The sequence below is a fragment of the Vombatus ursinus genome, unplaced genomic scaffold (assembly GCF_900497805.2).
Source record: "Vombatus ursinus unplaced genomic scaffold, bare-nosed wombat genome assembly UNPS02014786.1, whole genome shotgun sequence".
Classification (NCBI taxonomy): Eukaryota; Metazoa; Chordata; class Mammalia; order Diprotodontia; family Vombatidae; genus Vombatus; species Vombatus ursinus.
This window is the reverse complement of record NW_020954564.1, coordinates 7,422,302-7,449,755: the sequence shown is the minus strand read 5'-3', so window position 1 is coordinate 7,449,755 and position 27,454 is coordinate 7,422,302. Positions and strand designations below refer to the sequence as shown.

At 39.4% G+C, this 27,454-nt stretch overlaps 1 protein-coding gene across 1 annotated transcript in view; it reads left to right on the top strand.

The window, feature by feature from the left end:
- Nucleotides 1–407: 407 nt before the first annotated feature.
- LOC114047136 (BMP/retinoic acid-inducible neural-specific protein 1) overlaps nucleotides 408–27,454 on the top strand; it is a 168,211-nt gene continuing 141,164 nt past the window's right edge. The window contains exon 1 of the mRNA XM_027867891.1: nucleotides 408–764. The gene's annotated coding sequence lies outside the window, so the exon portion shown is untranslated. The remainder of the gene's footprint in view (nucleotides 765–27,454) is intronic.

Below are 27,454 nucleotides of genomic sequence, written 5' to 3'. Positions count from 1 at the left end.
ATCTTCCCCAGGCGCAGGCGAGCGCGGCACACACACACACACACACACACACACACACACACACACACACGTACGCACACAGTCACTCTTCTGGGACCCACCCTTTCCCCTTTCCCGCATGGCTTCTCCCTAGTTCCTCGGCAGCCATCCCTCCTCCGCTTCGCCTCGCTCCCCTCCTCCTCTTGCTAATGATGCACAAAACCCTCCTTAGAATAAAGTCCCCTAGCTGGACTCCTCCTCCCTCTCCGCCTCCCATTCGTTTCCGCCCGTCGCCGTTGAAGTCCCTCCTCCCCCCGCGTAGCCCAGCCTCCGCGGCTCCCCGCCGGGAGAACGCGTCTCCTTTGGACCTGCCCCTCTCCATTCTCGGCCCGCCGCGCTCCTGTGCCCACGGCTGCGGGCTGCGAGCTGCGAGCTGCGAGCTACGGGTGGATCGGCTAGAAGCAAACCAGGGAATCAGAGTGGGAGCAAGACAGCTAGTGAGGGAGAGCGGGAGGGTAACAGGAAGACTGAAAGACCTGGGGACCCCGGAAAGACTGTGCTGAGCCCGGCTGTGCAGCCTCCCTAGATGCCGGCCATTTGGATCACGGAAGGGGACTTGAAAGCTGAGTATGAAAAGGATTGCTAGCATCCAGGTATCCCTACCCCTGCAGTCGCAGCACGGCCCCCAGTATGCGCGCCGGACACACGTCTCTTCTAAGTTCCCCCCGAGCCGAATAAAAGCCACCCGCGTACAGCTCCCGGCCCGTGAGGGACATTGAGATCAGGTAAGGTGGGAGCCGTGCCAGGGGGATTGGGGGTGGCCGTCTCGGCCCCCGACCGCATTGGAGGTGTAGGGGGAACGATCACTATCGTGGCTCGCCTTTCAGTTCTCCCCTTGGGTCGCCTTTCCTCTCTCTCTCCGCTGTTCCAAGGCCCCCGCTGGCTGGGCGAGCTGTGAAGAAGCTCCGACCTACTGGGGTCTCCTCATAGCGTCGGGGAGTGAAGAGTTAAATGCAGCTTTGAGAAAGTGTGTAAGGAGGGTGGGGGCCAAAGAGGGGAGACTAGAGGTCCTGTAACCTACTTAAGGTCTGGAGATGTGTGTTGTGTGTTAGTGTGGTGAATTTGCGTGCGTTGAGTGTCTGGGCTGTGCATTTGTGTCGTGTGTTCGTGTGTGATGTGTGGTTGTGTTTTTGTTATGTGTTGTGTGTTTGTATGTATTGTGTGCTGGCTATGCTGTGTGTGTATATGACTGCTTTTAATTTGCGTCTACACGCATAGGGATTTGGACCATAGGATCACGTAGCCATCAGGAAAGCTTTGTGGACGCCCTTTGGGGGCTGAGGGGATTTGGGGGTGTAGGGAGGAGGAGCGCAAACTCTCCTTTTAATCCAAATGTGGATTACAAGGATACAAGGAAAAAAATATCTCAGATGGATCTGGTGCCCTCTGCACTTAACCCACCATTTGATTTGGGCTAGGGACATAGGAGCTGGGGAGAAAAATGAGCCGCTGTCACTTTAAATCCCATACTGGGCTGAATGCTTTGGACCCTGATGGGAATTCAGAGAAACTGGGTAGGGTAGAGAGGATGAGGCTGGAAAGAGATGGGTGGGGGTAGAGCTCTCAGTCTGGGACTTGTCCAGTCTACAGATAAGAGGTTCCTCCTCCTGGGGCAAGAACAGCAGGGTCACCTGTCTTGGCTTGGGAGAAGATGCAGGCCAAGTTTTCTAGGGTTCCTTCTAGGGAGGCAGTCACCCTTCTCCCCAATTACTTTCACTAAGGGGATTCTGACAGGTTTTTTTTAAATTGGGAAGCCTGGGGAAAGGGATGGAGATGGGGAGTGTTCCTTTAAGCTGGACTCCTTTGGAGGTCTAGACTCAGGGTTTCAATTTGCTCTGTGCACTCCTCCCCTCCTGCCTGATTCCCAAAGGGATACGGGGCTAAAAGGAGGCATGTGTATGAACAGAATCAGAATCCTTTCCCTCTTTCCTGATCTGAGGGTCTCTATATTGAAGTTAGGGAGCTGTACGTGGAAGATGAGAGGACAGTTTTATTTTTTCATGCTGAAGAAGAATTGCTGTAAAGGATAAGAGAGAGGCTGAGGATAGGTGGGTGGTGGAGGCCTGAGCTTGTTGATAATTGACTCAGTTGCTCTGGATTTCTTAATTCACTATAAGATTACTAAGAAGGGCATTGAGGCCACTTGAAGGTTGTTTTTTTTTTAGGAACATTGTCCTCTTACTTCAAACTCTAGGCCCAGCCCTTGCCTGCTCCTAGCCACCTACCTGCTCAGGGTCTGGAGCTCAGTAAGTCTCTTGACCATTGAATAGCTACTGGCATAGCCTTGGGGGCTGCCTAAGGATTTGATTCCTGGTTTTCTGCCACTCAGCAGAAAAGGTGCCCACACTGGGTTTTACGACTCTTTTCATGTCTTCCAGACTCAGCAGCTGTTACTCTACCAATGTAGGATGATAGCATAATAGGAATAAGAGTTGGAAGGGACTTAGAGATCACTGAGCCCAGTCCCTCATCTTTTAGATGAGGAAGCTAAGGTCTAGAACAGAAGTTACTTGGCCAAGGTCACACGGATAATGAATGACAGAGCAAGGATTCAAACCTAAGCCTTCTGACTCCAAATCTAGTGGCCTATCCATTATAACACACTGAGAGGCTTTGTACAAAACAGTGGCACAAATACAGTGACAATCTATGGGAAGTGACTAAGGGGCAGCCATGGGTCTAGCTACCCACTGTTTGGGGAGGCAAATCCCCTGAGCTTGCTTGGGATTGATGCCTTTCTCCCCCTTCCTTCAGTGAGAGTTAAAAGAGAACATGTGTTTGCAGGAGTCTACCCTAGCATGTGTGGGTGCCTGTGTTACATGCAGGCACATGCAAACAGCAGAAGTCAGCTCACTGGAGACCAAGCCTCCCACCTCAGAAACCCCTCATATGGTCTAGAGGAAATGTGTCACTTGCTCTAAGAAGCCTATTTCAAAGAGGAGCTCCAGGACATTAGGAGAAGGGGGAGGTGAGAAAATGATGTTATTAGATGAAAGTGTTTGAGATTTTTCATTTCTAGGTGCTTGGTTATTTAGACACTTTAGGGCACCCTCCCTCTCCTTGATTCAAGCCATTTTTCCAATGAAGTCTTTCCACTGACCTCTCAGACTTCTTATTGCAAAGACCTATCAAGTGTGAAGTACTCCAATTAGAACACTTGTCCCCAGAGGGATTACACCCTCATCTTATGCATACTCATAAACATACACATGCATCGTCTTAAGATCCTCAAAGAGTCATGCTGGCATTTATATGATTCGAACACGGTCACTAATAGAGGCACATAAAATGTATTCAATATGCACAGACTCAAGTGGTCATGTATACACACACATAAACATGCTAATATATATACACACATTACTATCCATTACTCACAATTCACATATTCATACATATGTACATAATCACACATGTATACACAATATCTTGGGACAATTCTCTCCCACCAAAAACACAATCCATACCTACCCTAGAAAGGCTGACTGAAGTACAACAAGCCCTCTGTACAGCCTAATCCTGGTCTGTTAATTTCAGAAAGCAATATTTGTTTATGTGATAGATAGATAGATAGAGCTATAAAGATATAGATATGTAAATGGTTGTACGTTTCCAAGCAAACCTATTTCCCCCATTAGTCAGGGTCCTTCCCAAAAGCTTGTATAGAAGGGAACATTGAAGCATATATCCCTGCCATTTTAGTCCCTTGAGAATTTGAGGCAACTACTGCCTCCTCCCAAAAAGAAACAAGTATTTTCCATCAGCAAGGACTCACATATTCTGCCTTTTTCTTATTAGAAAGGCAAGTCTCTAGCCTGGGGAAAGAGCTAATTATGAAGAGTCTTTGGGGGATTTGTAGGACAGAGATGGCCTCTCGTTTCCATTCCTCTTGGAGAAAGATGCTAGAAAATCTTCCTGGGGGGGAGGGTGATGTGTGTTTGGGGGGGTTGTTTGTGTCCCTTCTGCCAACAGAACCTCTTAACATTTTTTTTTGAGGATTGAGGGTGCTTTGGCTCCCAGAAGGGGGAGCTCTGACTCCACTTGAACCACTAAGGGAAATACCAGCTAGGATTCAGCTGTTGGGACCCTACTGAGTTTAGACAGGCTGGTCCTGGCTGGAATAGGTTTAGGGCAGTACCATCAGAACCCAATGAGCTTCTCTCTTTTGGTATCATCTAAAATTGTCCTCTAGAATTTCAGGTAAAGACCAAAGAGACAAAGGATTTACCTTCTAAAGGGACCTTAAACACACAAGGGTTTTTGTTTGTTGTTTTATTTTTAGTTGTGGTTTTTCTCAATTTCTGGGAGTTAGGGAGTCTAGTAAAGTGGTGAAAGGATTGGACTAGGAGTCAAAAGTCTTGAGTGTGAGTCCTGATTGTTGTATTTATCATCTGTGAGGTCATTGTTAACTTATGTTCCCTGTAGGCACCTCTGTTTTTTCAATCTATAAAATAATTGAGTTAAATTAATTCCCTTCAAGTTCTGAAATTCTATGTTCTAAGGTAACTCCTATCTTTACGCTATTAGACCCTTTATGGCTCTCACATTTTTTGTTCTATATTCTAAAGACCCCTTCCAGTTCTATTATTTTATGCTTCAACATTTCCTCCAGCTCTGACATTCAAATTCAAAAGGTCCCTGCAAGTTCTGAAATTTAATATTCTAAGGGCTCTTCCATCTAGGACATCCTTTGTATAAGGTAGCTTTCATTTCTAACATTTTATATTATAAGGGTCCTTCTGTTCTAATATTGGATGTTCTAAGGTTCCTTCCAGCTTAGACAGTCTATAATTCTATAATTGCTTTGGAAACAAGATCATAGATTTAGAACTGGACAGCTCATTAGAGAGGGGAGCAATAATAAAGCTCAGAGGTATACTGCTCTTTCCTAAGTATAAATCTAGCCTACACTGTTGACTTTCTTCTTTTGACAATTGCCATGCCATTACTTGATGACAAACTACTATTGCTTTAATATTATGCCTTGTATGCCAACTTCGCATGATAATATATTATATATATGTACATATACATAACATATACATATATCATTCTACATAGATTTAGAGAAATTCAAATATTATGGATCCACCATGTAGTGTTAAAAGAAAGTTAAGAATATTTGGGGGGACACCATTAATCCTGTGATTATAGTATGGAAAAACCAGCATCAGAGAATCTTAGGATTGGGAGAAACAATCTAGTACAACCTCCCAACCAATGTGTAAGTCCTTAAAGAGAATCTGTGAAATACAGTAATAGAGCCTCTGATTGAACACTTCCAATTGTAGAGAGTTCTAACAAAGCTTACAACAAAAGATCTAAGAAAGCATTCTATTTCATTTTTTGAAGACTCTAATTATTAGAAAGTTCTTTTTATTGACCCAACATTTTGCTCGGTGACTTCTGCCCCTTGGTCCTAGTTCTGCCCTCTGGAGACACCTAGAGTAAATCTGCTTTATTTTCTATAAAATTCCATAAAATTATGATTTCTATAAGATCCTTGAAGAAAGCTCTATGACCCTCTTCCTGTCTACCTGCCTCCCCCACCCCCTCCCCCATATATTATTCTCCATGTTAAATGTTTCAATTTCTTTAACACTTTTTCATATGACTGGTTTTCAATACCTTTCAACACTGTAGCCTCCTTCTGGATGATCCTGTGTTTGTCGATGTTATTCTCAAAGTATAGTTTCCAGAACTGAGTTCCACACACCAGATTGTTATAATCACTATCCTTACCATGCTGTCTCCAAATCCATGTAATGATGGCCTCATCAGAGACATAATCCTCATCTATATGGACCAACATGATGATTTTTGATGACCATTATCCAGGGTGATGGTTTTTGTGCTTCATCCACCTACATTCTTATGACCACTGAAATAAGTGACTGATTATGCTTCTAAATAGGAGAAAAATCTAAGTTGGTGAGAACCAAGGCTTCTTAAGAGATCCTCCTGACCCCAAAGCAGAAGGGAGATAATTGCAAGTTTAGCAGCAAATTTCCCTGACAGAATTGCATCATATTAGTCTTTTTTCCCCTGCCATCCTAAAGAGTTATTCTAATGTTTCACCTTTAGAAGGATCCAGCACCAAGTTCCTTAATATTAACATTTCTAGAAATACTCAATTCTAATAAACAAGTTTATTGATATCTTTTGTCTTTACATCACTTACATTTTCCACTCTTTCTCACCAACCTCTCTCTCAGAAAGCATATATATATACATATATATGTATATACATATATATATATGACAAAAAAGAAGAAAGAAAAAAAATCCACAAAGTTAACATATTAGTGCAGTATTCAACATCCAAGAGGTCCTTTCTGCAAATGAGCAGGAGGAGATATCTTCTCCTTTCTCTTCTCAGAGGCTAAACAGTCATTATAATTTTACAGAATTCAGTTTTGGTTGTTTTGTTCTTGTTATTCTTTCAGTTTATATTTTTGTAGTTATTGTGTGTATTGTTTTCCTGATTCTGTTCACTTTACTTTTCATCAGTTAATTTAAGTTATTCCATGTTTCTCTTTATTTGTCATGGGTACCATTGCTTATGTTCATGCACCATAATTTATTTAGCCATTCCCTGTTGATGGACATCTATTTTGTTTCCAGTTTTTTGCTACCATAAAAAACTTGCTGTTTTGAATATTTTGATGTATGGGAGGCCTTTCCTTTTATCATCAACTTCTTTAGGTATATGACTAGCAGTGGGATTTCTGTATCAAAGGCTATAGAACATTTTAGTCACTTTCTTTGTGAATCTAGGGATATTAAAATCTAAACCAAAAAGGAGAATTTAGAGAAGTGAAGGGAGAGAATTGGAGATGGTAAATTGTAAAGGCAGAGAAAGTAGAGGTTGGGGAATATAATCTGGAAATATAGTATTAGAGATAGATTTTAAAAAAGAGACATTTTCTCACATCTAGGGAAATGAGAAACATACATAGATAGATAGATAGATAGATGTGTATATATATATATATATATTTATGTTGATGAGAATGTATAATATTTATTACCTTATTCATCCACCTAGAGATGGACAGGGATAGATGTTGGGAATTTTATTTTCCCTTGTCATAGGTAGGGGAAAAGAAGCACAATGTTAATGGTTTACACAGAAAATCCATTGCACATCTAGTATTGGAACCTTGGTTTCCTCACCTCTCTTTATTCATCTATGCTATAATTAAAAAAGAAACTAATCTGCTTAAATTCTACCTACATATTCAAGTAGGAAGCTCTGGAGACCACAACTGTGTGATGTGAGGATTGATGACATATTTGCATGGACTCAGGCAATTCACTTTGTCATTTCTAATACCCCTGACATTGTAGGTATTAAACCAGGTTGTTATTGGGGAGGTAGTTGCATTGCTATGTTTGAGGTTGATGGAGAGGCATCTAAGGTTAATCCAGAAGGCTCACAGAAGTATTCATATTAGAAGATGAAAACCCTCTTGGTTGCTAAGCTGTGGTTTCTCTCTAGAGAGTGAGATCTTATCTGATAGGGTTCTAAAATGATAGGATTTAGAAATCATCTAGTTTCACCCCTTCCTGGCAGCCCTCTAATCTGGGATGCATATGTTTCCTCTGTATTTTACCTTGGGCAAGTTGTTTTCCCTCTGTAAACCTGTTTGTTGTACAAGTGATTCTCAAACTTTTTGGTCTCAGGACCTTTTACAATCTTTAAGATAATTGAGGATCCCCCAAAGAATTTTTTGCTTATGTAGGTCATATCAGTTGATATTTACCATACTCGAAATTCAAAATCCAGTATTATGAAAGTGAAGGATTTCTTCCTCAGAAGGGTCTCAGGGACTCACAGGTTTTCCCCCAAACATACTTTGAGATTGCTGTTCTATACTGTAGCAAGGCCTAGAGGGTCACTGTCACTGAAGGTGAAAATCAGTATGGATATCTATTAGAACCATTTTGAAATGGCTCAAACAAGCATTCTCATTGACTTTAAAGAGAATAGTGAATTCTTATTGTAAGAGTGTTGGACTAAGAATCACAATATACATATTGGACTTACAGCTTAGAAACCTTTGGTAAGTCATTTCTCTTCTCCCAGGTTCAGTTTCTTCCTTTGTCAAGTGGGGATAATAATAAATTAATTACCTACTTCAGATTTGTAGAATTTTGAAGTTGGGAAGGACCTCAGAAATTATACTATGTATTTTTTTTTACTATAATCAAAGGAACAGTACAGCTGATGGTACAGGTAGGAAGTTAAAAATTTCTGTCAATAATGCTAAGAAAGACAGCAACATCTTTTCTACTCCAAGGTTTATTTTCTGCAGTAGATAAAATCAAGGAGAGTCAGAACCTCTGGGTCGCTGTTTGTATAGGCTACATCATTGTGCCGCGATTGTAGCATATAGAATATTTTGAGTGGAGGGCAAACAAGAGAGTCAGATATCAGTTTAGGGGACAGTATTGAAGTTTTGGAGTGATCATGTCTATGTGTGTCATTTCCTTTATGTCTCCGTATGCCCTTATAGTTGTATGTATCCCTAGGAAGCCAAGGACAAGGCCATGCTGAGCTGCTTCAGGTATGAAGCGCTGAGAACGCCAATGATAAAGCTGTGTACCAAGGTTCGTGTCAGCCACATTCTTGTCCACGTGGAAATCCTTCTCTTTTCTTTTGGGCATGACTCTCACAAGCACTCAGACCCTGATTCGTGTAATCTGTTGATTCTTAACCTTTTTTTATGTTATGGACCCCTTTGGCAGTGTGGAGAAGCCAGGAGACCCTTTCTCAGAATGCTTTTAAATGTATAAGATAAAATACATAGGATTACAAATAGAATGTACATACATTGCACACATGCAAAATTATCTATTCATTTCTATCTATCTGTCTAAGTTCATAGATCCCAGTTTAAAAATCCCTGATTTAGTTTAGGGACCTTATTTTATAGAGACAGAACCTGAAGCCCAGAGAAGGGATGTCTTTTGTGTAAGGGCAACACAGCTAGCTAATTATGATCCTGGGGTTAGAATACAAGCCCCCTTATGCCAAGTCCAGTGCTTTATCCACTTTATAACAACTTCCTCACTGTTGTGAAAAATAGATGGGAAAGGACTTTGGAGGGGGAGGGAGTGAAGTAGAGGAGATGCATAAATGGAAGAGGTTAAATGTGAAATGACAGAATTATATTTTTAGGGGGAATTCTGAAAAATTAAAACTGTTGAAAAATTTATAGGAAAAAAGGCGTTAGGAAAAGCACCACGGTATGGAGGGCACTCAGTGCAATACTACAGAAAGTACAATGAATTTGGAGCCAAAAGATTCGATTGAAATCACAGTTCCATTGCTCACTGTGTGAATTGAGGCAAATTACTTTTTTCTCTCTGGGCCTCATTTTGCTCATCTACAAAATGAATTTGGACCAGAAAATCCTTAGTATCCCTTCCCATTCTAAATCCTATGATCTCCTATGCTATAACTGCCACTGTAAGGGTTAGGTCACGAAAGAGTGAAAGCTTCCACTAAAGAAAGGGATAAGGATTGATTTCAGTAGTAAGATGAATATTACTAGGGGTGTCTTGTTATTGTCCTGAGGGCAGGCCAACTCCATGATGCAATCCAGGACAGTCTGGAGCATGCCATCTCTGCGAAAGCTGCTTAGGTATCTATACGTCCTCTGAGCTACTGGGGGGCAAAGGAGAAAATTAAAGAGGATAATGAGGCTGAGGAGAATTTAAATTAATTATTTTCATCTGAGAGGAAAGAGGAAATTTTTCTCTCAAGGGAACTTTCTTTTGGAGATTGTAAGTGGCCGTAAGGAGAATACATTGAGTGAAGATGTGGCGTAAGAAACTGAAGGGCAGTAAATTATGGGACCTGGATGGTATCCATTTGAGGAGTCAGAAGGGAATAAAACACAAAGCAGTGGAGGTCCAGATGAGCATATAAAATATCTACTTGTGAACAGTACCAGTTTTCAAAGAGCAGGGGGCTGTCTCACCCAGTGCCCTGCTTTGTATGAAAACACAGGAGTGATCCTGGGAACCATAGAGAGACTATCTCCCCCAGGGCTGCAGAGGTAGATTCATATGGCAATTAACAAGATCGAGATGCCACTTCTCTGTGTAAGCTGCAAAGGTCAGAGCAGCAGGACTCCCTGCAAATGGCATGTCTGAGCAGTTCGAACCCTTCACAAGGGTTAAGCCAACCACAGCCCTAAGAGTTTCCCAGGACATAATTTATTTGGATTTTCAGAAGCTCTGTTGATGAGCCTGTGGAAATCCCTATGAGGAATGATGGTTCATGAAGGTTCATGGGAGCAATGGCGTTATAGATGAGAGGTTGATTTTGCCATAAAAAGACAAGCATAGCCAGTTTGTGATTTCTTCTCTGAAGAAAACTAATTAAAAGCAGAACCATTATAGGCAATCTATCTTCAGACCTGAGCCCTAGGTATTACCAGCTTGGAGGAAGAACATCTCATGAATCAGTAGAAGCCAGGGGTGGGTGTAGGTTCACAAAAGCTGGAGAAGTCTCAGCAAAATTGCCAAGGACTGCAAGGTCCTGTGACAGAAACATCGACCTTAAGTAAGTACAAGGCATTTTACGTGGTGGAGAGGATACCCTAAATTTCTCCTAGAGGTTGATGGGCTTTGGGTTTATAGGAGCCTTGGAGGAAAAAGACCTACAAGGAGCCTTGCATAGCACTATAAAAAATGTCTGCCCAATGCTCAGGAGTCGTTAAAAAAGAAAATAGGTACTTGTGTATGTTTAAGAGAGTTTGGGAGAGATAGGAAATAGATTAATCTGCTCAGGTATGTAATAATATGATCCTGGTACCTCCAGTATATACCTGGTTACTACCTTTGAACCTGGCATTACAAAAAAGACAAAATGCCCATGGCAAAAGAGGAAGGGCATAAATGACCAGAGGTGGATAAGAGCTGAATGGCATCATAAAGAATTGTATTTTGAATGCATATAAACAGGATGGAGTCATGCAGAGACTAGTTAGTGGCACTTTGAACATAATACTCTGGGTGAAAATGAGTAACCCACTTTTTTTTTGGTCAGCCCTCTTTCCATTTCTTGATAGTTGGGCTGGAGTAGTTGTTTTTCTATATGGTCATGTTTGAGGGGTACCTAGGAAACTGCCCAACAGTTCCAAATTGATGTTCCTATGATCTTTGGCATTGGTGATTGAATCTCCATCATTAAAGCTCAATAGAATTTTTGAGCTAGGAGAAAGTTTAGAGAATATCTATCAGAACTATCTTATTTTACAGATTAATAAACTGAAGACCTAAAAAAATGTCAAGGTCACATAGGAAGTAAATAGCAGAGTCAGAATTTAGACCCAATTCTTTTGATTCCAAAATCAGTGTTCTTTCAATTATAATTAACCCTTTCCTTTGAATTAAGGTCATAAAATTTAGAAATAGAAGAGACCTTACACATCCTCTATTCTAACCCTTTTATTATTACAGATATGGAAACTTGTAGCTCAGATGACTTTCTAGCCCAAGGTCCCACAGGTGGTAAACAATAGACTTGGGAATCATGCCTAGGTCCTCTATCTCCAAATACATCCCTACTTCATAATAGCATGCTGAGAACCATTCATTTGGACTCCATGCAGTCCTTTTTTAAAATTACAATCCTTCTCCCACCTCCCTCACTCTCAGGATTGGAAGCACATCTAAATCCTTAACCCAGTAGGGTAATTCTGTTTATCAGAAGATGTAAAGAAGAGGTACTTCTCAAAACCCAGGGATACTTAGGGACTGAGAGGGAAGATTGATAAGAGGGGAAAGGGCACTGCAGGGGATGTTGCTATGTTTTATAAAAGAAAACCTCCCCACTTTTATAAGGTACTATTTGACAGAACCAAGTAATGTGAGAAGTAGTGTTCTTTTCTGCTTGTGTGCCTGGAATACTGGTGCAGAGAAGTGGAAAAATGGTAAATTTAGGAGCACTTGAAGCTACTGATTCAGTGTACTTTCCGATCCTATCTCCAGAGATTCAGGCATTTTCTAGTAGTTAATTCTCTAAAATGCTCCTTGGAGTAAACTATTTTTTTCTCAGACTATCCTTAATGAGCCTTTATTTTTTGGGGGGGAGGTTGGAGGTAGGGGAGGAATAATGATATAGAATAAAACAGTAGTTCTCAACCTTTTTGGTCTCAGGACTCCTTTACACTATTAAAAGTTATTGAGAATCCCCTCCCCCTCAACACACACAGAAAGCTTTTGTTTATATAGGTTATGTCTAATGCTTTTTTACCATATTGAAAATTAAAATATCTTAATATTATTATTAAAAATCTGACTTCACAGACCCCCTGAAAAAGTCTCAGGGACTCTCAGGGTTCCAAGATCAGATTCTGAGAATAACTAGAATAGAACATAAATTTAAACAAAGGTTTAAGGACAGTGGATGATCTCTATCACTTGAGATACAACCAGAAAAATTGAAGTGAAATATGGCAGAGTTATTCCAGGTGTGTGTGTGTGTGTGTGTGTGTGTGTGTGTGAGTGTGTGAGTGTGTGTGTGTTTCCCTCATAAGTCTTTTTCCCCTCAAGGCTAAACACTCTCACTTTTCAGGTGACCTCCCTAAGTTCCTGAACTTTCCAGTACTCCCCTAATTCTCAAGCATGGGAGCCACATTTTCTATAGCAGTAGCCCTGTCACTGCAAATTATAGACCAGCTTTATGTTCTTCTGAGCTCTTAATCCCATTTCCAGCCTTAACATGAGCAGTCTACTTATATGGGAAAGTAGTTCATCTTAAAGGGATAGGGAGCCAGGTATTACGATGGAACCTTTGAAAGGGCATCTATTTATTTTTTACTTTTCCTTTTGCTGTTATTGTTGCTGTTGTCCTATTGGTGAAACATGAATAACTCACATTCCTGACACTGTCTACCTAATGACTTAAAAGCCTCCTAAAATAGTCCATGAGTTTCATAAGGTCTTGTTGGGGAATCTCAGTTTAGCATATATGTTCACACCTTGATGATAACGGTGAAGTCATTTGGTCACAAGATGATACGGGCTAGTGCCAAGAACTTCCAGATCTCAGGTTTTCACTCAAACCACTAGTCAGTATTCCTTGGAGGCTGATTAGGAAGATGCTTGGTAAAGTCATTCTGAGTTGTAGTAAGTGGTACGTTGAGGGAAGGGGCTACATGTATGTTTAACCTCCCAGAGTTTTCCTCGATGAACTCAAAGAGTAGAAATCCCAGGATATCTTACAGAAGAAGTGGTATTGAGAGAAGACACAAAATGTTGTAGGGATAGGTCAGGAGGAGCAGGATGTTATCAGCAGTTTGAAGGTTAGGCTTCCTTGGGAGAACATAGATAAGATCTTGGTTCAAAAGCTGAGAAGAGAACATAAAGACTTCTCAGTTCAAATATTTTTATCTTATTATATCTGAATTCAGTTGACTGGGGGAAAATAATTCCTCAGTGACTACAAGAAGGACGGTCCTCAGGGGAGTATTTCTTATAAGAAAGAGAGTGTAAGAGAAGTTAGTCACATGTTCCTTTCCCTCAAGAACTTTACAATCAAAATTCAAATTTAGGACTCAAAATCAAGGAACAGTTAGTTAAATAGCATCACATATTTAGATATGGAAAGATTGTTTAAGATCATTTAATCCAAGTTCTGTATTTCACATATGAAGAAATAGTCCCAGAAAAGTTAAATGACTTGCACAGTGAGACACAAGTGATATGTACCATATAGGACTTTAATGTTCACCATATATGCTTATATCATGATCCCATGAGTTAGATAGTGCAAGTATGTTTACTTCCATTTTACTGATGGGTAAATTAATGCTCACAGAATTGTAACCAAGGTCACATAAGTTGTAAATATACTACTTTCATTTTATGGTTCTTCAAGTTTCTATTACTTTATTGGTGTGGGCACCATCTTTATAAATGCAGATAAGTTCCCTCCCTTTGCCTTAGTGGATTATTTCATGAGTTGTTGTGGATAGGGAAAAAATGTCACCTGACAGTGAGCACTTGGGTGATGAGTCTCTCCAAAATTAATTTAGATTGGTCCACCAAATTCAGGCATAACATCTGTTGGCAGATCCATATTTCAAAGCCTCTCTAGTTTGGTAGAACCTCCCAGAGCTTGTTTTTTGATGACTTAGGCATTGAGAAGGTATGGTCACTTGCAGACTACCTTGAGGCATCAGAGAAGGACATTAGTGGAGGTTCTTTTGATACTGTGAAATAAAAAATGAGACTATCATGTGGAGGTATATCAGGAAACATAACACTAGAGAGTCAAAACATGTTATATTATCACAATGATGGTTGTTGTGGTGATGGTGTTGATTGCAGGAAAGAACCCTTGGGATATCTTTGGGATTTTTGTTGTCAGGTTGTGCCCATAGTAAATAACACTACCTAAAACATCAATTCCCAGCTAAGGTTTCATTGCCCTACAAGGGTAAAGGGGCAGACTTAATTATCTCAATAGGTGTTATAAAATTTTCAAAAAAATTCTCAAAACAAAATAAAATTAAATTCCTTTTCATTAAAACTCTTCACAAAAACAAATATGTGCCACTTACAGTGCTTATAGGAAACAAGTATTTATCTAGCATCTGTCTCTGCTCTACCAAGCATTAAGTGAATTACAAAAGAAATATAAGACACAGTCTTTGCCCACTAAAAGCTAATAATCCAGTGAGTCCACTATCTACAACACCGGAAATACTGTGTTAAATACTAAGAGGAAGCTAGATGGTACAGTGGTAAAAGGGGTAGACTTAGAATCAGGAAGACCTGAGTTCAAATCCTGAATCAGATATTTACTAGCTGTGTGATACTAAGCAAGTCACTTAACCTCTATTTGCCTCAATTTCCTCTAATGTAAAATGTTAACAATAATAACACCTATAATATATAATAACACACTTTTTATGAGGATCAGATAAGATAATATTTGTAAAGTACTTCATAAACATTTAGAAGTTCTATGAATGCTTGCTATTATCCTTATTATTGCCAATAGAGTGTGACATTAACTTGCCATGGGAACTCAGGGGTCCAAGAAATCACTGATCTTCCTGAAGAGGTGGATTTGAACTGGGCATTGAAAGATAGGTAAGAATTGGCAAGTCAGAAAGGAAAGAGATGGTCCTTCTGAGTGTGTATGTGTCAAGAGAAGAGGCTAATCAGTAGCAGAAAGAAAGGTATAACATTAATAGTTAATACAAAAGCTTGGAGTGTTCAAATGACTATAGAGAGGTTGATACATTGAGTGAAAGATCCCTGTTGTGGGACAGTGCAAGATCATGATGGAAACAGGACGAGACTGTGGAAAGCCTTGAATGTCAGCCTGAGTGGTGTGGTTCAATTTTGTAGGTATAGTCGGGATTAAGAGGCCCTTGTGATAACAGATTAGTCAAAGGAGAGGAGATACCAGAGTCCCAGCTGTGCTAGATATCTTCCTTGATTAATTTAGTGGTTGTCATACTCCTTCTAAGAAGGGTTAAGGTTGAGTATGTGATGGTCATTTGTAGTGTCCAAAGTCTGAACTCTGATACCTGATAATGTGTGTGTGTGTGTGTGTGTGTGTGTGTGGTATAGATGACATTTTTTTCTACTCAGGAAAATGGGTTTATTCCTGTTGTCATACTTTCCCTACTACTTTTTGGCTAATGGCATCATTTGGAAGATAGCAGAGCAGTAGCATGGTAAAATAAACAGAGTACAAGATTTTTAATCAGGAGACTTGGGTTTGAAACTCAGTTATGTTACTATTTAGTCCTAGATAAGGTCACATGCACATATATATCCCTGTATGTGTGTGTGTGTGTATACACACACACACACATACAGATACACATGTTATATGTATGTACATTTGGCAAGTGATAAAAATCAATTCTGTTTGGAAGATGTAATGATATACCAAGAGAAACCCTAGAGAGTTATAAATCAAAGAGATAAATCATTGACTTAGAGATTGAAATGGTGGACCAAGTAATTCAGAGGATCCCTAACTAAAAAAGAGAGTCTCTTTATGGATGAAAATGCAGAGTGCATTGAAAAAACTAGATGAGGGGCAGCTAGGTGGCACAGTGGATAGAGCACCGGTCCTGGATTCAGGAGGATTGGAGTTCAAATTTGGCCTCAGACACGTTACACTTACAAGCTGTGTGACCCTGGACAAGTCACTTAACCCTACTGCCTACCCCCCCCCCAAAAAAACCAAAGACTAGGTGAAAGAGATTTCATTTTGAGTAGGAAGGATACAAGCATTTATTAAGCACTTAATATGTTCCAGACACTACACTATGTGATACACATGTACACACATACATTCACATACATTATATATACTATACGCATTATATCTAGATATAGATGTATCTACATAGTATGCATGTATATAGATAGATATGTATGTATATATAATTTATATGTGTATAGATAGATATGTATGTATAATTTAATCCTCACAACAACTTTGGAAGGTAGGTGCTATTAAAAGCCACTTTATAACAATAGAGGAAATTGAAGCAGATAGTGGCTAAGTGATTTGCCCAGGGTCACGCAGATAATTAGTGAAACTGGATTTTAACTCATATCTTCCTTATTCCAGGCCGTATCTCCTGTGCCACCTAGATCTCTCTGCCTATTTGGCGTGATTCTCAATAACTGTGTTACCTTGAGCAAGTCCCTTCCATTCTCTGTGTCACAGTTTTCTATGCCAAAAGAATACAAGTTCTAGATAACCTCAAAGTTCTCTTCCAGCTCTAAAGGTTTGTAAATGATCATATTGGTATGACAGACCAGTTGAGATCCCTGTAAAGCATAGTCTATGACTGTCAAGGTCTGGACTATTGCTGTGTTGTGAACAGAGGGTAGAAAGCATTGGTATAAATGTAAATTTGTTCAATAGGAAAATTAATGTTTTCTGTTCACTGTGATGGTGAATTTGAAGATTGTATCTTTGTTGAAGAGACACTTTCTTGGGAATAAGGGTTTCTGTGTATCAGTTACAGGCTAAGGTTAATATCCACAGCAGGGAAGAGCAATTAACAGATATGTGAATTGTGTTCTTGCATACATTTCTATTCTCAAAGCTAATGATTTGTTTAATTAAAATTTTATGCCTTCAAAAAGGTGTTATCACATCACAATATGTGATGAGCCTGCTGTGAATGTAAGATGTGGCAAAACCAAATATACCTTTGAACAGTATGATTATATCTAAATCCTAAGGTCTGATAACCAAAATAGGACTTTGTCTTCAGGGAAAGGGATCTGAGAAACTCATTCACACTTTAGATCATAGAATTTCAAAGACACAAGAGCCTCTGTGTGAATGAGTACTTTTTTGTGTGTGTGAGTTTGTGTGTGTGTGTGCATGTGTGTGTGTGTGTGTGTGAATCTGTGTGGGGACTATTATGTGATTGTGGCTAAGTATGAGTTCTTATGTTGAGTTCACATGTAACTTTGGATAATTGTGTTTGTGTGTGTGTATGTGTATGTGTGTGTAATGAGTGGATATTTACAGATTAGTGGAGACTGTAGATCAGCTGTACTGGAATTGTAAACATGAATATATAAGTGTATGTACATGAATGTATATTGTATAAATGTACACGTGTTTATTATAGTCAACAAATATTCAACAAACATGCATTTAGTGCCTACTATGGACAAAACAATGTTCTAGGGGAAAGGGAAAGATTATTAAATAAAATGAGTTCATCTCAGCCTTCAAGAACCTTATATTATACTATATGCATGCAATACATGTATGTACTCACATGCAACAATAATGGCATATGTTTCTATAACTCTTTGCAGTTTACAGACAGCCTTCTGTGAGGTAAGTAGTGCAGGTATTATTTTTCCCATATCACAGATAAAAAAAAATGAAGCTACAAAACAGGAAAAGACTTAGGGCCAAAGAGAACCAGAAGCAGGTTTCAAGACCATGTCTTCTGAGTCCAAAGCCTATGCTGAATTTTATGGTGCCATGAAAAAATATGTTATCTCCCAAATTAGGCAATTGTTCACAGAGAAAAAGTGCAGAGAAAGTCTATTTGGACAGGAACAAATCCATGTTCATGACTTGAGAACACTCATAGATGGGACTACCATCTGAGCCTTGGTGTAATGGGGAGACCACTGTCAGAACACCTGGGTGTAAATGCTGACTTTTCACTGGGGCATGGCTCTTTTGGTCTCAGTTTCCTCATCTGTAAAATAAGGGAATTGAACTGGCTGATCTCCAGAGTCTATTTTATGGTTTTCATATGGTTTTTTATGGTTTCATAACCTGAGAAAGTTATTATCAGCAGGTTGTAAATTTGGATGATCTTTTAAGATCCCTCCTCATTCTCAATCTGGGATTTTAGGATTGTATCACTTGCGCCCTCTGGTGGCAATTGCATAAAACCGTGAACGAAGGAAGGAAAAATTGGGATAAAAAATAATCAGTGAAGGGTGATCACTTTATTGAAGGGACCCCCTTCTATCTAATCACTTTACAGAGGAGGAAACTGAGGCCCAAAAAGGTATAGAGTGACTTGCTCAAGGTTACTTTGTATAATAGGAACAGAATTAGTTATAATCTGGGTTCTTTGATGCTGAGTCTATTATAGATAGTAGGAATCAGGTTCTGGATAAATGAGTTTTCTTTCTCCAGTGATATAACCTTTTGATTTTAGCCTATTTTGATGGAAATGCTTTGAAAGGTCCTGAGAAGTTATGTAATCAGTTCTTTTCATTTAAGAAATGAGAAAACTTAGGCTTAGTGAAGTAAAGCAACTAGCCTTGTTGTTCAGTTGTGTCCCGTTCTTCATGTCTCCATGGACCATACTGTCCATGGGGTTTTCTTAGCAAAGATGCTGGAGTGGTTTGGAATTTCCTTCTCTAGTGGATTAAGACAAATAGGGGTTAAGTGACTTGCCCAGGGTCACACAGCTTTTTGTCTGAGACCAGATTTGAACTCAGGTCTTCCTGACGTCAGGCCCAGTGTTCCATCCACCGAGTCACTTAGTTGCAACTTGCTTAAGTTCACATATGTGAAAGAGCTAGGATCTGAACAAAGGCACTAGATGTAGAGCCAGAGTTCCTAAGTTCAAATCCCATCTTTGACATTTATTGTCTGTGAGACCTTAGGCAATTCACTAAACCTCTTTGGGCCTCAGTCCCTCAACTATAAAATGAGGGGGTGGGGGTGGTGTTAGATGGTCTCTAAGGTTCCTTCCAGTTATAAACTAATAATCCTTTAATTTTTTTTATTCCAAATCCAGATCTAGAGATCTTTTAAGTATGTCATGCCCCTACCAGAGGGCAGTTGAAGGGTTCAAAGTGAGGAAAACGATAAGAGGATGCAGAATGGAGAATTGAGCTATAGGCTATGGGGGTTAGGAAGATGGATTTAAGAATTTTTCAAAAGAAAGAAGACCTGAATTCTTCTTTTATTTGCTATTATCCAACCTGAGAGTTTTCCCAACACACAGCCAGGACCCACATAAATTTCAAGTCTCCTGACTCCCAGCCAAGTAGCATAAACATCCTTGTCTCACTGTTGTTACACTAGAAGGGGGTTGAAATAGGACTTTGAAAACCTCCCTCACTTTTAATTAAAAAAAGATTTAGGTTGACCTGGGGTTTCCATCTCTATTTAACTATAGCTACTTTTAACTTTTGTTTTATTGTTATTGTTGCAAATCTGATACATCTCCTATCTATTTTTTTTCTTGGTTTCTGCTCCATCTGTAATGGAGAAAACATTTGCTGAATTGTTTCTTCTTGCTTTTCAAAACTACATCTTACTTTAGGCCAGAGGAAGGGATTAAACATAGGGGGCAGAGAATTGACCTAGTTTGGTTTGAGAAGTCTCTAATTCCTTCTTTCATAGAACAGTTGAAAGGTACCTCAGACACCAGCTAATCCAACCCATACCCAGGCAGCTAAGTGACGTAGTTCATAGTATGTTAGACTTGGAATCAGTAAAATCTGAGTTCAAATCCTACCTTAGATACTTACTGGATGTGTGACCTTTCAACATGTGACTTAACCTCTTTGTGTCTAAATTTTCTCATCTTTAAAATAGGGTTATAATAACAGCACTTACCTCAGAGGGTTGTTATGAGGATCAAATGAGATAACATATGTAAAGCTCTTTAAAAAAATCTTAAAGCTCTAGATGAGAGATTTCTAAAGTGAGTGATACCGCCCAATGTGGGGTGCTGGAACAATCCAGGGAGATGGTAGTAGCCTCAGATGCAATCGAGGTGCAATTTGGTTGAATAAAATAAGGGGGCAGTAGAAGCATAAGGAAAGAAGAGAAGAGAAGAAAATTTTGAAAAACTGTACATGTTTCATCTGTTGTGTAACAGAGTTAATGTCATAGTGATTACATTATTTTCTAATAAGCACACAAAATGCAAGTTATAACTGATCAGTGGTCAAGTCTGAAGACAGGTCTTAACAAGCAAGTGCTGGCAGGCCAACATATAATCTAGCATGCATCAGCAGGGATATGTGCATGTAATGACTTGTTTACAATACTATACTATATGGTTACATGACACAATATTGTGTCATCAAAATTTCAATGCAGGAAAAAACCTGAAATTTACAATAAATTATTTAATTTAAGATGTGTCATTTCTTAAGAAATATTTTATATTTTTTGAAATTATGCAAATTGAAAAAATAAAGTGTTAAAGAATGCAGATTTCCAGGGGGCAGCTGAGTAATTTTTTCTTTTTGAAAAGAGGGTGGTAGGCCAAGTAAGTATGAGAACTCTGCTCTAGGTAAATGTTAGCTCCCTCTTCTCTTTCCCCTCCTTCTCCTCCTCCTTCTTTTTCCTCTCTCCCTCCTCCTCCTCCTTTTTCTCCAACTTCTACAAATTGTTCCTAATAGGTCCAGACAGATCAAGTCTAATCTTCTTCTAGGGGACAGTAATTCAAATACTTTTAAAAAGCTATCATACTTAACTTCTCTTTCACTTGCCCCCAACCCGCCCTATTTTCTTTTAAAAGCTAAGCATCCTCAATTCTTAAAATCTTGATTGCCTTCTGGATACTGTTCAGTTTATCAATTTCTTCCCTAAAATGTAATACCCAAAATTGAAGATGATACTCCAGTTGTAACCTGTTCAGGACAAAACTGAGCTTTAATAGAATAGGACAACTTGGGTTTTGCTCTAGGGTGCTATTTTTTTTTTTTTGGGAGGAGGAGGGTTCCTCACTGCCTCCATTCCATTACCTCCCAGTCCTCTTCTGATCACAAGGGATCTGAAGAATTAGCATCAGAGTTGTACCTTACCCCCTTCTTAAGGTTGCCCAGTGTGCCTATACCTAACTTACATCTGCAGGTTCTTCCTCTTCTCTCTCCCCTTTACTTCCTCTCTTACTATACCATGAAGGTTTTGCCCCTCTCCTGGTTCCCTGCCTCTACTATTTGTCTTCTGCTTTTCTCATGCTCAGCCCTCTCACCTTTGCCTTTTTCTTGGTGTTGCCCAATAGGACTGCACTGTAAAAGCTCTGCCTCTCTTGCTTTTCTGAGTCCCTTATTCCACCATGACAGTCTCAGTCTCTCCATGAAAACCTCCCTGCCTGCCTCCTCCCCATTTCTTGGTTTCCTCAAGGGGTATTGTTTAATTCCACTCAACCTGACTGGGTAGAATATGCTCTTTACTCTGTTGCCATTTGACCACCACATTTCCTTTCTCTCAAAGTTTTCCTGGTGCCCCAACAAGGGTTCTGCCCCAATCCTAGGAACCACCTTTTGCTACTGCCATCTTTCACTTTCCAGCTCCACATTTAGCTGCTCCCCGCACCTTACAGATCCTGTCCCATCTGATCATCACAACAGCCCTATGACATAGATGCTATTATTATCCTCAGTTTACAGGGAAGTAAACTGAGATGAAGAGAGATTAAATGACTTGCCCAAGGTATCACAGTTAGGAACTGAAGCCATTTCTAACCCAGGTGCTCTTTCCTATCTCTAAGTCCAATTCTCTAACCACTGCTTCTTGTTAACCACTTAGTAAGGGATTTAAACACTCAGAATGATAAATGTGATGAATTATTTTTAAGTTTTAATGATGTTTTGCTTTTACATTACAAACATTTACAGATTATTCCCACTTGATGAGAGGTCTCTTGTAACAAAGTAAAACCATTAAGTAAAATTAATACAGTGACCTCATCTGAAAGTATAAGCAGTATTTTATATCTGTAACACCCTTACCTCTCTATTATTTTTGAAAATTAAAAGAAGTCTATTTTCTCTCCCTCCCATCCCCACTCAATTAGGAAAAAAGAAAGAAAAAAAACAAATTTCTTGTAACAAATATTCATAGTCAAATAAAACAAATTTACTAAATGGATATATATATATATTACATACACACACACATATATATATATATACGCATACATACTATATTTGTCTCATTTTACTAAATCCATCACCTTATGCATGTTTATCATGAATACCTTGGAATCATGAATGATAATTGTATTGATCATAATTCTTAAAGCTTTCAAAGAAGTTTGTTTTTTCAGTGCTGGTGTTATTAAAAATTGATCTAATTCTGCTCATTTAATTCATCAGTTTATACAATTCCTCTAAATTGTGCATTTTTACAGTATCCATGCTAATAGTTAAAATTGTTCTTCTGCTTCTGCTCACTTCACTCCAAATCAATTCATTTTTTTCCATGTCTTTTTTAAATCATTTATTTCCTCATTTGTTATAACAAAATACTAATCCATCATGTCCAGCCATTCCTTAATTGATGGGCATCCCCTTAGTTTTTTCACCTTAGTCTTGAATTTTTTTTAATGATAATTATATCAGGTGATTACAAAATAAGGTGCAGAAACTGAGCAGAGGTCAAGAGCAACCTAGAACCTTAGAACAGGAAAGAACTTTGAAAAATTACTCTGCGTATATATTTATGTCTATGTCTGTATCTCTAAATATCTATCTACCTATCTGCCTTTTTATCTATATTTGGACATGGTCAATACAGGAATTAATTTTGCTTGACTATTCATATTTGTTATAAATGTTATAGGGGGTTTTCTTATTTAATGAGGGGGGAAGAGAAAGGGAAAGGAAATGGATTTTTGTTAATTGATAAAAATGAAATCAAAAATGGAGAAATGAAATGGTTTGGCTTATTTTTCTTAACTTTGTATAGAATGACACTTAGATGATCTCCTGCAAGTTGGAGAAACTATTTTCTTCTCCACATCTCCCCCCAGAAAGGAAGGTTCTATAGTCACTGGAGTAGTTAACACACTCCAGCACTGGACAAACCAGCACTCGTTTTTATGAAGAAGTTGAGGAGGAAGGAAATGAGACCCAAGTTGAACCCAAGTTCTGAGAGCAATGTTGTTTTCCGTTCTTGAATTGTTATCAAGTGTACTTAGGAGACGAACAGTCTGGAAAGGTTTTCTGTAGAGGGACTTCTCCCTTTCCAGCACGCAAGCAAAATCAGATGTGTGTGTGAATATTCAATGAGACAGGGGTTAAGGGTCCTCCTTGCATTCCGAGTTCTGCTTGTTGCCAGAGATTAGGCTGCCATCTGGTTAGTACCTGAATCCAAGAAGTTGCTGGAATTCTTGCTGATTTTAACAAGTTTTAGATACATAGAATTGTATATAGAAGCATAAGAGATTTCAAACTGTAAGGGACCATAGAGGCCATCAACCTCAACCCCTTCATTTTATAGATGAGGAAACTAAGACTCAAGATGGTGAAGGGACTTGCCCAAGGTCACACAGGTGGCAAGTGACAGAACTGGGATTCAAACCCAAGTTGTCTGACTCCAAATCCATTGCTTCTCCCACTGTACCAATATTCCATATTAGAAGGAAGTGACATTATAACATTTGGTCTCATAGCTAGGAGAATCATTGAAACATATTGGGATATAGAAAAGAGAGCCTCAACCAGGAAGAAACAACAGAGCCCACTGAGTCCAACCCCTTTATTGTAGAGATGAAGACTGTGAAACACAGAAGTCACTCACTCAGTTTCACATACAAGGTTAGCAGAATTGGGATTTGAACCCAGATGACCTGATTCTTAATCCAATGCTATTTTTATTTTGATTTCATCTCTTGAAGATGATGGGGAACCAGAAGAGTCCAGTCTCAGACTCCCTGGGAGTCAGTGATAGAGGGTTGGTGGTGGGAGAGTTGGTGGTGAGAAGGGCTTTGTGTCTAAGGACTGGTGCCCGGTGAAAATTCTGGCCAAAAGAAATGTGAAAGACATAAAGCTTTGAATTTGAATGCTCCTGTGCCACTCATAGAGTCACAGGATGCTATAATATAGCATGTTAAGGGATGGAAGGGATAGCATGTTACAACACAATGTTAAGGGGGAAGGTGCCTTAAACTATAGAGTATTAGAGCTGGGGCAGCCTTCAAAGACTATCTCATCCAATCTCTTCATTGTACAGAAGGAACAATTAGAACCCAGAGAAGGAAAGTGAGTTAGCTGTTGTCATATAGTTGGTAATAGAGTCACAATTAGAACCCAGGTATCCGGCCTTCCAGTCCACTGCTTCGGGGGATAAGATCATAGATCTGGAATTGAAAGGGATCTAAGAGGCCATTTAGGCCCATCCCTTCATTTTATGGATAGGGAAATGAAGACCCAGAAACCTAAAGTGACTTGCCAAAGGTTACATAGGTAGTAAGCATTAGAGTTGACATTTCAACCCAAATCCTCTCACTCCCAAACCATCGCTGTTTTAATTCATTATGCCATCTAGTCGCTCACTCTCTCTGGATGACCTTGGCATATTATTGTGTCTCTCCCCCCACCCCCTCTCTCTCTGGGGAATCTTGGGCAGATTACTGTTTTCTCATCTGGCAATGATCACTCTCTGCACAGGGACTTTGCAAGGAAGGATTGACTCACTGACCTAATTGGGGGACACCCAGCTGGTATGAAAATACAGATTGAAAAACAGGCACTAAATGTAAAAAGATGAACTTCCTTTTGCAAGGATCTCTTTGGAGACAGAAGAAAGCTGTCAAGCAAGAAAGTGTTATAGGGGTGAGGGGAATTAAGCATTAGAGGACATGGGATACACAATGTCAAATGCAAACTCAGTGCATAAATGTAGGTGAAGGAGGAGCAAGGGAAGAACTGTGTGATTATCAGGCAGGAAAAGAGGCACTTGCTAAGATCAGTGTTTATGGCTTGAGGAGCATGACCCACATAGCCAGATTTCTCTTACTGATGTGTTTTTAATCAGATGTTCTTCTGAAATTCACCCTTCACTGACTCTATCTATCATTCCCCAGAGGCAATCTGGAGCAATCTGTTTGCATCTGCAGTACATACAGATGTGCTTTCTTTTTCCAGTCACACCTGGTAGGTCATTTCTTAGAAATAGCAAGTCCAAAAGGGCACTCAGTATTTGTAACTTGAATAAGGCTTGACTTGATACAGTTTTCCATATGAGCCTGATATTATCAGCCCATGTTTTGATCAGTTGAGAGCTAGATTTTCTATAAAGTCAAGGGTTTTTAAGTGGCCCCTGAGAAGATGTTGAAGGGAAAGTCCTACTATACTTCAGGGGGTGTCTCATCCATGACCTTATTTTGTAAGTTTGTTCATAATTAGCATTGGTAACTCAATCTATGTCAGGTTGAGAAAGCCAGACTATATGGCTTACACCAACAGTTCTCAAAGTATGGTCCTGATACCTCTGGGTGTCCTCAAGATTTTTTCAAGAGGCCCATAAGGTCAAAACCATTTTTATCATTATATGAAAGATGATTTCATTTCTAATGTGATAAATATCAATAGATATAACCTACCTAAACAAAAGCTCTTTAGGGCCTTCAGTCATTTTAGAATGTCAAGGGGTCCCATGATCAAAAAGTGTGAGAACTGCTACTTTTGATGATTGTACCTATCAAAGTGATTCCAGTAGAGGAGTAACACCAACAGACTCTGAACATTGGAAGAATTATTTCTCAGGGCTGAGCTTTGGAAAGATTAAACTGGTAGTATATAGATTGGATGGGAGAAAGCCTAGAGTTAGTTAGGAAACTGTTTCTTTCCAATGGGAGGTGTTGAAGTCCAGACAAAGGTAGCTGAAATGAGAATGGAGAAGGTGAAATACATACATTTCTTTCACTCCTATATTCCTTTTTGGTAAGAGGAAACTATCATATCTTTACTTAGTCTAATACCTGATATTGTAGGCCTGGCTGCTTTAAACTATGGGCAGTGAGACAGGTGCTGACTAGTATCTTAATTTGCATCTGAAATGGGAAATTCAGTCTTGGGATTTAGAAAGACAATCTTTTTGAATCCTCTGATAAATGAGGGAATTGAGTCCCAGAGAATTTAAGTCATAGTTTCCTGACTTTTTTAGGTCCCTGCTTTCTTAGACTTTGATTAAACTTTCTTATACACCCTCTTTGATAAGAAAGGTAATAAATACATTCTAGAATTTATCATACATATTTATACAAGTAAAATAGATTAATTTCCAAAGGATAATATAGTTACTTGACAAATATTCCCTTGACAAGCTTCTTGTGGCTCTTGGGGATACTTGTACCCAAGGTTGGCAACTCTGGTATCATTAATTTTGTCCAAGGTCACACAGGTGGGAAGCAAGAGAGCCTGGAGTTCAGAGCCAGTTCTTTCAGTTCTTATTTCAGTACTCTTCATTTCTCTTCATTCTTCCCCTTTCTCTTTTTTCCCCTCTTCCTGTTGTGCATTTGATAAAGCTGTGCTTCCATGAAATATCCCATCTGTTCCCCATTTCCCTTACTATTTTCATTCTGCACAAGCATGCAGCTAATAACTGTGTATCAGAGGCCTGGGTAGGGGCTCAATAAGTTTCCAGGAAAGGCAAAGAAATGTCCTGAGCTCTTCTCAGCAATGAGCCTGGTTCCAAATAAGTATCAATATCAGTGCTTTGTAACCCTTCTCTGCACTCCACTCCACCATAGCAGAGCTATTTATGCTCTAGTCTGTCCCTAGATCTCTTCCTCCATGGCCTATGTATGCCTCACTGTTTATATCTCCTTTTCATTTTCCTTAGTATGCAAGTGGCTCCCCATCTGCCCCCCAACACCAATCCAATGTCATCACTCTTAGAGCAAGAAAGGGTAAAATTAGGAAGCTGTGTTTTCAAAGTAACGCCTTTATGTTTAAAACAAAATAAAACATAATAAAATGCTACTATTCATGCAAACCACCACCAACTCCTGTATTTTATGAAGAAGTAGCTTAATATGGATATAGCAGAAAGAACAGCTATATAGCTGTTCTAATTTAAATTCCCTCCATTAAGTCAATTCACTTCCCCAATCCTCAGTTTTCTTATCTGTAAAATGGGGATAATAATATTTGTACTACTTATGAATATTTATGG